This window comes from Rhinatrema bivittatum, chromosome 5 (genome assembly GCF_901001135.1).
Source record: "Rhinatrema bivittatum chromosome 5, aRhiBiv1.1, whole genome shotgun sequence".
Lineage (NCBI taxonomy): Eukaryota > Metazoa > Chordata > Amphibia > Gymnophiona > Rhinatrematidae > Rhinatrema > Rhinatrema bivittatum.
The window spans coordinates 57,461,654-57,473,441 of NC_042619.1; the positions used below are offsets into that span (position 1 = coordinate 57,461,654).

The following is an 11,788-nucleotide window of genomic DNA, read 5'->3' on the forward strand; positions in this document are numbered from 1 at the left end:
ACTAGGTCTCGCTCTATTCTCTCTTACATTATTCAATGCACAATCTCTTACCAAGAAATCTCTGATCCTTAACGACTATCTACTAGATTCCAATCCAGACATTTGCGCCATTACAGAAACATGGCTCAAACCAACAGACATAGCCTTAATAAATCAACTCCCCACGCAGCTCTATGACTTCTTTTCCCTTCCCAGACAAAAGAAAAGAGGTGGGGGAATTCTTCTAGCAGCCAAAAAAGAGCTGAGATTCTCCCAACTCCCGACAATCTCAGACTCAAAACTAGAAATCGTGCTTTTCAAATCAGACCAACTTCAAATCCTCCTCGTCTACGCACCGCCAGGTCTTCTTGAATCAGAGGCCTCCTCCATCGTAGAAATTATTGCAAAATACATGAATCTGGACTCTCCAGCGATGATCCTAGGTGACTTTAATCTACATGTCGACAACTCCACTCTCACAACCAACTGTGAGGCTATTCTCACCACCCTCTCAGCTATGGGCTTCAAACAGATCATCAATAAGCCCACCCACAAAGCAGGCCACACTCTGGACCTTATCTTCATTAACGCTGGCATCACGCACACATCCCCCCCGGAATGTACTCAGGTCCCCTGGTCAGATCACTTATTAATCTCCGCCACCTTCTCCATGACACAATCACGAGCCACCCAACCCACTCAATCGCCGTTCCTTTACAGAAGAAACTGTTCCTCAGAAGTCCTCAGCAACCATTTGGCTAATGAACTTCCACACATTGACCTGTCAGACCCCAACTCAGCCCTTCGATCCTGGAGCAACATTACAGAGACAGCAGCAAACAAATTATGCCCTCTAGCAACAAAAAAAACCCAACCCCAACTCCTCAAAAAAACAACCATGGTTCACCAACGAACTCCGTCAACTCAAACAAAACCTCAGACGGAAAGAAAGCAATTGGCGCAAAACCCCATGCTCCAGCACTCCATCCACATACAAACTAACTCTCCACCACTATAAGAACTCCACCCTAAGGGCAAAAAAGGACTTCTACGCGCATAAGATTCACGACCTTATTTTTGATTCCAAAGCATTATTTTCCTACGTAGCTGAGCTAACTCAAGCTAATGCCCCTATGATCCCTAACGACCTAGCACAATCCAAAAGCCGACGAACTAGCACTGTACTTTCATAACAAAATCTCCAATCTCTTAACTATGTTACCCCCAACCCCTCCTCGACTACCAGCTCCTACCATCTTCCTAACAAGAACATCTCGCTTGAATCATTTGAACCCACCACAGCTTCAGAGATCCAATCTCTAATGAAGAAAATGAAACCCTCTTCCCATCCACTCGACTATATCCCCACAAAACTGCTACTGCTAATACCTGACACCATTTCCAAACCTTGGCTGACATCATAAACTGTTCCTTATCTCAGGGAATCTTTCCAGACGCTCTAAAACTGGCATCCCTGAAACCCCTCCTAAAGAAACCAAATCTTGACCCTAAAGACTCCAACAATTTCCGCCCCATTTCCAATCTTCCTTTTGTGGCCAAGATAATGGAAAAATTAGTCAACTCTCAACTTTCCGATTACTTAGAAGATCATAAAATACTGCATCCCACCCAATACGGGTTCCGCAAGGCATTAAATACCGAAACTCTTCTCATTTCGCTAACGGATCACATCATCATGGGCCTGGACAAAGGCCAATCCTTTTTACTAATTCTCCTCGACCTGTCTGCGGCCTTTGACACTGTCAACCATTCCATCCTCCTGAACCGTCTGGCAGACATCGGAATATCAGGAATGGCTTATTTATGGTTCAAATCTTTCATTAGCAACAGAGGTTACAAAGTCAAAATTAATAGTAAAGAATCCCTCCGCTATGACTCCTCACTGGGAGTTCCACAAGGCTCCTCCCTCTCCCCCACCCTTTTCAATATATATCTCCTTCCACTCTGCCAGCTGCTAACTAACCTCAAACTAAAACACTACCTTTACGCAGACGACGTGCAAATACTGGTCCCCATCAAAGAATCCATTACTAAAACACTTGAGCACTGGGAAACCTGTCGACGAGAGATTAACCTTCTTCTATCTAATCTAAACCTGATACTAAACGCAGCTAAAACAGAACTCCTATTCATCTCCCCGGAAAATGGCAATATCACACAAAGCGCACCATCTAATATTTTCATCACCCAAGCAAGAGACCTTGGAGTTTTAATTGACAACAGGCTGAATTTAAAATCATTCATTAACCGCACCACCACCAAGGATGGCTTCTATAAATTGCAAGTTCTAAAAAGAGTCAAACCACTCCTCCACTTCCAGGACTTTAGAACAGTTCTCCAAGCAGTGATCTTCTCTAAGATAGATTACTGCAACTCCATCTTGCTAGGTCTCCCTTCCTCCTACATTAAACCTCTTCAGATGCTCCAAATCTCGGTAGCTAGAATCCTGACAAACACCAGAAGAAGAGATCACATCTCTCCTATTCTCAAAAATCTGCACTGGCTACCAATACATTTCAGAATCCTCCATAAGTCCATTACTATCATCCATAAAACCATCCATTCCCAAGCCCCTCTTAGCCTTCAAATCCCGCTCAAATTACATTCCTCATTCAGACCCATCAGAGAAGCCTACAGAGGATCATTACATGTCCCCCAATCCAAAGCGACACACCACCTCACCTACAGGGAACGAGCCTTCTCCACGGCAGGACCATCTATCTGGAACGCAATTCCCCCTGACCTCAGACAGGAACCTTGCTTATTAACATTTAGAAAAAGACTTAAGACTTGGCTATTTAGATAAGCCTTTCCTGAACCTCACTGACTCCGCCAATAGACCCAACGGATTGACTGCAACAACCACCAAGTTACATTCCAGTACTATGTAAATAGTTGTCCTTGTTGTTTTTTATTCTCATTCCTAAAAACATTCTAGCCTCTTGTCTTCTCCCAGTTCCTTCTTCCCCTGTTTTATTGTAACTTTTTTTGCTTCTCGTCACCTGTTAATTGTTCTAGGTTATCACCCCCCCTTGTTACTTGTAAACCGGCATGATGTGATTCTATAATGAATGCCGGTATAAAAAAAGCTTTAAATAAATAAATAAATAAGTAAGAAGATCAGGAAGACACTGAAGATGATGAGGAATCATAAGACAGGAACCTCTGAGGACGCATGAAGGAACCAGGAACACAACAACAAGGCACTTGAACAGGAGCAGGAACCAGGAATGAAGAGGCAATCAGCTATTCCGAAGAGTTTGACCCATTGCCGAGGCATCTGAGGCAGGGCAGAGCAGGCTTATATAGGGGGAAGCCCGTGATGTCATCCAGAGGTGCTGTGGTGGATTTCCCAACATAGGCCCTTTAAAAGTGCATGAGCCATGCGCGCATGTGCCTAAGGACACCTTACTCAGCTGAGTGGTGTTCCTAGCGTGGCACAACAGGCCTGCATGGTGGCTGGCTGCATCTTCGCCCAGAGCCCAACCATGGCGTTGGTGGGCCCCCTTTGACCCGGGGCTGGAGGCAAAAGTGGCCAGTCACAGGACAGACCCATGACTGGCCAAAAGCAACAGTCACCTATCCCATGACTTTCTAATTTCCTAAGAAGTTTCTAATGAGGAATTTTAAAAATGCTTTCTAGAAATCCAGATATAGTATATCAACTTACTCACCTTTATCCACATGTTCATTTATGCCTTCAAAAAATGTAGCAAATTGGTGAGGCAAGACTTTTCTGTTCTATAGCTGCATTTGAAGGTCTCCAATGCTTCTGCTGCTAGACCCAGGAACACTAAAATAAATGAGAGGACAATAAAGATGGAGAAGACCCAGGAAAGGGTCTTTCCTGGGTCTTCTCCATCTTTATAGGACAATAAAGATGGAGAAGACCCAGGAAAGGGTCTTTCCTGGGTCTTCTCCATCTTTATTGTCCTCTCATTTATTTTAGTGTTCCTGGGTCTAGCAGCAGAAGGGGACATGCAAAGAGTCCATGGAAAATGGGAGGAAGGAAGGAGTCATCCCAGAAAGAGAAATGGGTGGAGTAGTCAAAAGACTTTAGGTCATTAAGAGGCTCAAGGATTGGTGGATGGGGTAGGAAAGAGAGGAACCAGGAAGGGGCCATGGTGGAAAGAAGGAACAGGATCCAGGATGTGGAATGTCATCCTCTAACATAATAAATTACAGCAGAAAAGATGCAGAGTATGGATGGCCCTTGGCACACTGAAAAGAAAGAAAGAAGCAGAGAGTGTGGTTGATCCCTACCGTACAAACACATCTTAACTAGCCCCAACCACTACTAGCCACACTCTACTAACCCCATGTAGGTATTGTTGGGGGGAGTTCTCTGAAAATATACACTTAGAGCCAACAACTGTAGAGAAAAGCTTTTTATTAAAATCAATAAAATATATGAATCTTAAATATTATATAATGCACCATATGGAGAGGTAGAGTACCACGCAACGCATCAGTAGAAATTCCCTCTCTAATAATTGTTCTGATAATACAGCTGTATATAGAATTGTAATTGTACATTTTCATCCCCAAAATAGGTTACATAATTATCAAAAATTTCTGTGATTGGCTATTATAAACAATTGATCTGAATGGCTATATGGTAATTTGCTTTTGTCTTCCATGCTAATTATCCTCATCTCATATATAAATGGTGTTATCTGTGGCTCACAATTAGTTGGAATGTCAACTGACCTCGTATGTGTTCAAAATATTCTATAATCTTGTAGTTCAGCATCTTTAATCTAACTTACAGTGTCTGTATGTCTAAGGAAACAAGTCCAAGGCTGAAGCACAAATGTCATGCATATTATGTTGTGAGTAATTATAACTTTAAACACCAAATTGCACCTTTTGAATTACTCATATTAATATAACTACTTTTTTTTTTTACACTGTACACTTGAGCTATAATTGGTAACATTTGAAGGAACTTCATATCACGGGCTAATACAACATGCCATTCATTGAGCAACTAGGATGTTGCCATGCCCACATAATCATAGGTCCTATATTCAGTAAAATGCTTTTCTTGTTATCAAAATTTTATATATGCACTTAAAACTATATTATAATGATTCTACTTAGCTTTCTTTTGATAGTACTTGGATCTTGATATTACTTCCACACAGTTTGAGTCCCCAGTGGAACACCCGAAACACCCTACACATTCCGTGTTTCAGAAGTAACACTTACTTCAAGGGATCATTCATGTAACTATTTTGGAATTCCCCCATTCAGCGGTATATCACATTGTCTAAGACTTCCCAATCAAAATGGCTGATATCCCATTCAACGTGCTATTTATTATGAGCCTGCAACAACCAATCATACAAATGCACATCAGCATTCAAACACCATCAAAGCTTTATTTGAATACATGTTGATGACAAATGACACAATCAGGACTTTATCAAAATTACATGTTAATGACAATAATACAAGTCATATTAATGTGTACAACTATGTTAGAATTCAATCCCATAGAAGTATAATTTAAGACCCATGTGTGTGTTCACATGTGCATGCATTTGCTGGCATGCACAAATGGACACGCTGATTTTAGAACATTTGCACGTATTATAAAATCGGTTATCCGCATGTACGTGTGCACACAATTTTATATTGATGTGTGCATGTGCGTGTGAATGCTGTTTCGAGAGTGCAAGTGTCGTGAATTTTAGTAGGTGCACGTGTCGACGCATTAGGCTTTTTCCCCAGTTTACACCAGTAAAAGAGAGGACTTCCTACACCCCCTAGATAACTATTAGTCCCAAGCCTTAAAACCCTGCTGAATAGCATCTTTTTTTTGTTACACGATTTACACGCCGTCCATAACAGAAGTAAAGTTACGCTCTGGGGGCCCCAGTGCATGCTTGTGTGCATAACTACTTACATGCTTACTTCATGGTGCAGTCCCAGTCTGCCCATGTCCTGCCATTTCCCACTCAGACCACACCCCGCCCATTTCAGTGAGAAAAATGTTTACGCATGTTCTAGGAGATACACATGCACCTGCGCAGCAGGCTGAGTCACATGCATATTTCCCTGCTTTGGTGCATGCAAGCCTTTGAAAATGGACCTGAAAGGTTGTATCATTCTGACTTGATATATTCAGAATGGTTCACACTGGTTCCTCTGATTTTGAGAAGCCCTGACATGATTCCTCTGAAGTAATTTCTGGCAGGATCTACTAATGGCATTTCTCAGGAGGCTATGGATAGTAGATCGCCACATCAACAATTAGATTATTAAATTTTAGATTTTTCTGAAAAAAGACAAAATATTGTCACAACCACTTTTCTGAGATTTTGTGGTTATGAAATAAGAAACATCCCATCAGTTATGGAGAGTAAAATCAGACATCAGAGAGGTTCCTGAGGCAGCTGGGACGCGAAACGTGATCACGTCGAACTACGCTCTGTTATCAGCTAAAGGAAAGTACTCTGAATTTATCTCTGTTTAAGTGAAATTCACTTCTACCCAAGCAAAATGATCAAAGGAATTTAACGCTTGCTTGGAAAAGTATACTATATATTTTAGAAACAACTTTTGAAAAAATATAAAAAAGAAATTTGGCACCAGTGGTGGAAAGACCGATGATTAAAGATGATCCCACAAGTGGTTTAAGCAAGGAGCAGATAAGCCCCAAACACCACAGGATGTTATAAAGATCTATAATATAACCACACCTGGTATGTGAGTGATGGGGTATTGTGTTGAATAATGGCAATTTTGAAAATTTTAATAATTTAATTGTGGATGTGGCACGCTACTATCCATGGTAATTTTATCATCAACTTTGAAAAAAAAAGAGTCTTTACAGTACATTTCTCAGGAGGCATCAGAAAGGAGACTGTGCTGTTTTTGACTGCTCCAGCACCAGCTCTGCTCTTACCCTTCCACTGCCAGTGTCAGTGTCAATGCCACTCTCTACTGACTACCTTCTTCTGCTCTTTAGGATTAAAGTTAACAGTGTTAGCAGGCAGCACATTTTTTCTCCAGCCTCAGCTTCTTCTTATTTGATGCTGCCAGTGCCTGTGATTTCCTTCTAAGAAAAAAATATTTTTTGCTTCAGTGGAGGGATACTACCAATGCTATCATTTACTCTTCTTTCCATTCCCTGTGGCATGATGGAAATTTGCCACAATTACTAGGAGCGCTCACTGCTCATTGCCTATGGAGGTTTGTTTCTTTACAAACAAACACAGTATTATTAGTGTGCATACATCCCTCTTACCACTATTCTCATCCACATTGCCTGTTCCTGGAGTTAGTGGTACTGTTATTTCTTTTCCACAGATGAAGATACATTTTAAGAAAAATCAACACATCACATGAACAAAAACGTTCCCACTTCAACATGTTACTCAGAGAATCAATTATTCAAGCCTAGCTCTTTTGCTTCTTTTTTCTAGTCAGTACACACATGCATACACACACACACTGCAATGTACTTCAGCAGTACAAAGATTTGTACTAGATTTGTATAGTATACTATTAGGGGTGTGCATTCGTTTTGAACTTAAATGGAAAACGCAACTTATTTTTTTTTTTTTTAACTTAAAAAAAAGATGAGGCTTAAACGATCGGATTTCCAACTTATTCAACATAGCTATGTTGAATACGTTGGAAATCGCGATTGTTGATCTAAATAAAAATTTAAACCCCTCACCCTCCTTAATACCCCCCACAAGACTTACCAAAGCTGGCCAAAAGTTCCGTGAGGGTCCGGGAGCGGACGCGTGGGGAATCACGTGACGTCCGCGTCACGTCGGAGTGACGCGGCGTCACGTGATTCCCCTCGGGTTCGCTCCCGGACCCCTCGTTGGGCCCAAAAGGCACTTTTGGCCAGCTTGGGGGGGCAGGAGGGCCCCCCCAAGCTGGCCAAAAGTGCCTTTTGAGCCCAACGAGGGGTCCAGGAGCGAACCCGAGGGGAATCACGTGACGCCGCGTCACTCTGACGTGGCGCCAACGTCACGTGATTCCCCTCGGGTTCGCTCCCGGAACCCTCGTTGGGCTCAAAAGGCACTTTTGTCCAGCTTGAGGGGGTCAGGAGGCCCCCCCAAGCTGGCCAAAAGTTCCTTTTGAGCCCAACGAGGGGTCCGGGAGCGAACCCGAGGGGAATCACGTGACACCGCGTCACTCCGACGTGACGCCGACGTCACGTGCTCCTTGCAAAGGAGTTCAGGAATGGCGTCCTGACCCCGCTGGACCACCAGGGAGTTTTGGTAAGTCTTGGGGGGGGGGGGGATTAAGGTGGGTGAGGGGTTTAAATTTTTATTTGCACATATGGACATAGACTCAACTTATGGAATTCTCCATATGTCCATATTGACCGCAAATGGGACCCCCTTTCGACTTATGGACTTATGAACTTAAACTTTTGGTCTGCACATCCCTATATACTATCTTCCACCCACTACAAAGAGATCACTAAACATTTTTTTTCACAGTGTTAAAGTTACTGCAAAACAGATAAAGAGTTAGACACATTAGCAAACTGTGTTTCTGACAAGAAGAAATAACAGAGCCATTTATTTATTTTAAAAATTTCTGACCTATCAGGCAGGTTACATAAAATCAGCTTTAATCAATTAAAAATCACAACAAATCACAGTCAAGTACAAAAACAACTGACTGCTTGCAACTAAAATAGCCAAACAATATTAAACTACAAAGCTACAAGGGGTCCGATCAAGAACATGCCTCACCTTTTACTTCTCCTTGTCCCAGCCTTTCCTTAGCCTTTTGTCTTTTTTCAATTTTTCTTTGGCTCTCAGGGTTCAAAATCCAGCCACCCTCTCTCTTCCTACTCAGAAACAAAAAGAGCTTAAATTAGTGCTGCCTGCCTGTCTTGAGCTAACTTTCAGCTTGAAGAAAAAAAAAAAAAAAAGAGGAAGTCACTATCAATCTATGCAGATGCTAACTAAAATAGGATGGTTAAAAGAAAAAAGTGCTTGACCTTGATTGATCCTGCTTCATGGCTTGTTCCCTCTCCTTTTATATCCTGGCTCCAGTCAGCCCAGAGCAGATATTCCCAAACCTGTCCCGGGGAACCCTCAGCTAGTTGGGTTTTTAGGAAATCCATAGCTATGTGCATGGAAATTTATCTCATGCATATTCATTGTGGATTTCCTGAAAACCCACCTGGCTGGAGGCCTTCCAGAACAGGTTTGGGAACAACTGGTCTAGGGTCAAGGGTGTCATCGCTGATTGCTAAGTATTGCTGGCTGTGTTGAGAAAAATGCAACATGCAGTTTTGCTTGTCACATAGAATTTAATGGAAAATGAAAACAAATGCAAGTAAAAACTGTTTTTAATTTTTGGAGAACTGGTTATTTGTACTTATTCTCCATAAACTGAAATAAATTCATTGCACTCAGTTTAGATTATTTATTCATTTTAAAGAATGCACATCCCTATTACTGTTTTATCTTCTGTCACCTCTACCAGAAAGTTATTCCATACATACAGCCTGGGAGCTATCTATTTTTCCCCCATGAAAACAGTGACTAAACAATAAGACATCCAACCATTTGTCACATTTACTTAATAGATAGCATGAAAAATTTAAAGGAATGCTTTTTTGTGGTTTTGGGTTTTTTTTATTAGATCTTTGGTAAAATCTGCCATTCACAATTCCTTTGCATTTCAGCTTTATTTAACCTCTATCATACGTGCAATAATGTTCCAGTTATGGGTAGCAAAACTTATAAATAAAAAATGTGTCATCAATCTCTGACATCATCATTTCATCTACTTTCAAGAGAAATAACTTTTGTCATGCTATCATATTGTTCATCCACTCTGCTTGCAGAGAAATTGGATTGATGGAGCTTGCCGATTCTTATCAGTCTGCAACTTAACTGCCAGCATACTAGAAAAATAGCATCTGTGTAGTAAGCTTTTCTTGCACAAGTTATATTTTATAAAACTAGATAAATGAAGGGTCTCAGAGCATGACATTTCTTCCCATTGCAAAAGTTTTTACCCTTAATCCCCCTTGGCAATGGGGTACTTTTTTCCTGAAAAGTGCTATAATTAAATGCATTTTTTCCAATTCAAAATGAATTATGGGTAAGAAAACTTTTAGAAAAAATATATTTGACCTATTTTTTTTTTTTAATGGCTTTGTGTAGTTCCTGAAACACAACTTGTGGCAAGGTATCTTACTACCTCTGTCTGTTTTGATTTTGACAGGGAAAGAGAAATGGATCTCAGCCTGCAGCAAATGTTCACAGACAAACTAGAAATAACCTGTGGCCCATTCTTTATTTCTTATATTAAAACTCTGTATGAGAAAGCATTAAACTTTCCACAAGTTTTATTGTTTGTGGAAGTTATACAAAATGAAAGTGTAGGGATTAGACAGCAATTCATCCCCCTGCAAAAAACTGTTAGCCATAATCCTTCTTAAACTGCTGTATTATTTCTGAAAAGTGACATTGTACCACAGATTTGCTGTAGTTCAAGAGGGCTTGTGACGGAAATATGTTTTGCACGATTCTGAAATTCTTATTTTGTGTAGTTTTAAAATATGTATTGTGTCAGGTATTGGTAAGGCTATTAGAATTGCTGTCAAAGCAATGCTGGAGTGGATGCACCAGATACTGGTGGCTACTGAGCTGCTCCTGGCTGTAAAGGGTTTGGGCGGGGGAGGGGAGGGGAGGAGAATGGGCTTCAGGAGAGGACCTAGATTCTAAAATGCATTTATTTTGCCAATCCGGGGAGGAGGGGTGGGGTTGTTTCTCAAGCTGACCGGCCCACAGTGTTTTCTATAATTTTGGGGGAAGGGTGAGGATTTAGGGAATTGGATTTTTATTTTTATTTTTAGCAGTAGGGGCAGGGAAATGGGCTGGCAGCCCCACACAGATTTTTTTTTTGGAGGGGTGGGGGCACTTAACAGACTATATAATTTGAATATAACCAGTTAAGAATTATCCATGTATAAATGCCTGGATAACTTTAAACCTAACCGGCCATAATCAAACCATATTCAACCAGCCTTAGCTGGTTACATCTCAAAAGTTATCCGAGTAGGTTTGCCTGGATAAACTTTAGTCAGTCAGCAGGATATTTATTCCTGCTGTAAGTTGTTTGAGTTGTTGCTGTAAGTTAGATGGCTAGACAACCTAGCCATCTAACTTACAGCAACAACTCAAACATCCTCATGTACACCATCTTACTCACTACGCAAACAAAAGAGTAGTATGTGTAAAACATTTTTAAATCATTTTATTTCATGCTTACTTCTCCCGGCACATTTTTTCTGTCATAGACTGTTGCTATCATTTTTGTGCTTTAAACATTATTTCACCTCTAAGGTGAAATAAACATTTTCATATTAATAAGCCAGCACATTTAAAGGTGGATTTTAAAAGACTTAATTGTGCAAAACAGAGGCCATATGCACATATGTGGAGAGGGAACATATACAAGGTATTTTATAAAGTGGCAATTTGTGCATGTATATATGCATACGTGAGCATTTTGACTCACACAAAAAGGGGTGTGGTAGGATGTGTAGAGGCTTGGCTTACACATATGCACATAATGACGTATTTTATAAGGGATGCACTCTTGTGTAGAGGCGCGTTTGGCCATATATACACACACACACACACACACACACACACGCACATTTGCTACTGCCCATTTACATGAGACAGTGCAAATTTTTATTTTAAAGAGTATTTCCTTTTGCTGGACTGTTATGTCTGGGTAAGAGGACACAGAAGCAGGTCAGGGGGTGGGAGGGAGTATAACAGGG

At 41.0% G+C, this 11,788-nt stretch overlaps 1 long non-coding RNA gene across 1 annotated transcript in view; it reads right to left on the reverse strand.

Moving 5' to 3' along the window:
- LOC115091976 overlaps positions 1 to 8,863 on the reverse strand; it is an 83,119-nt gene extending 74,256 nt beyond the window's left edge. The window contains exon 1 of the long non-coding RNA XR_003856867.1: positions 8,730 to 8,863. This is a non-coding gene — a long non-coding RNA (uncharacterized LOC115091976). The remainder of the gene's footprint in view (positions 1 to 8,729) is intronic.
- Positions 8,864 to 11,788: the final 2,925 nt, after the last annotated feature.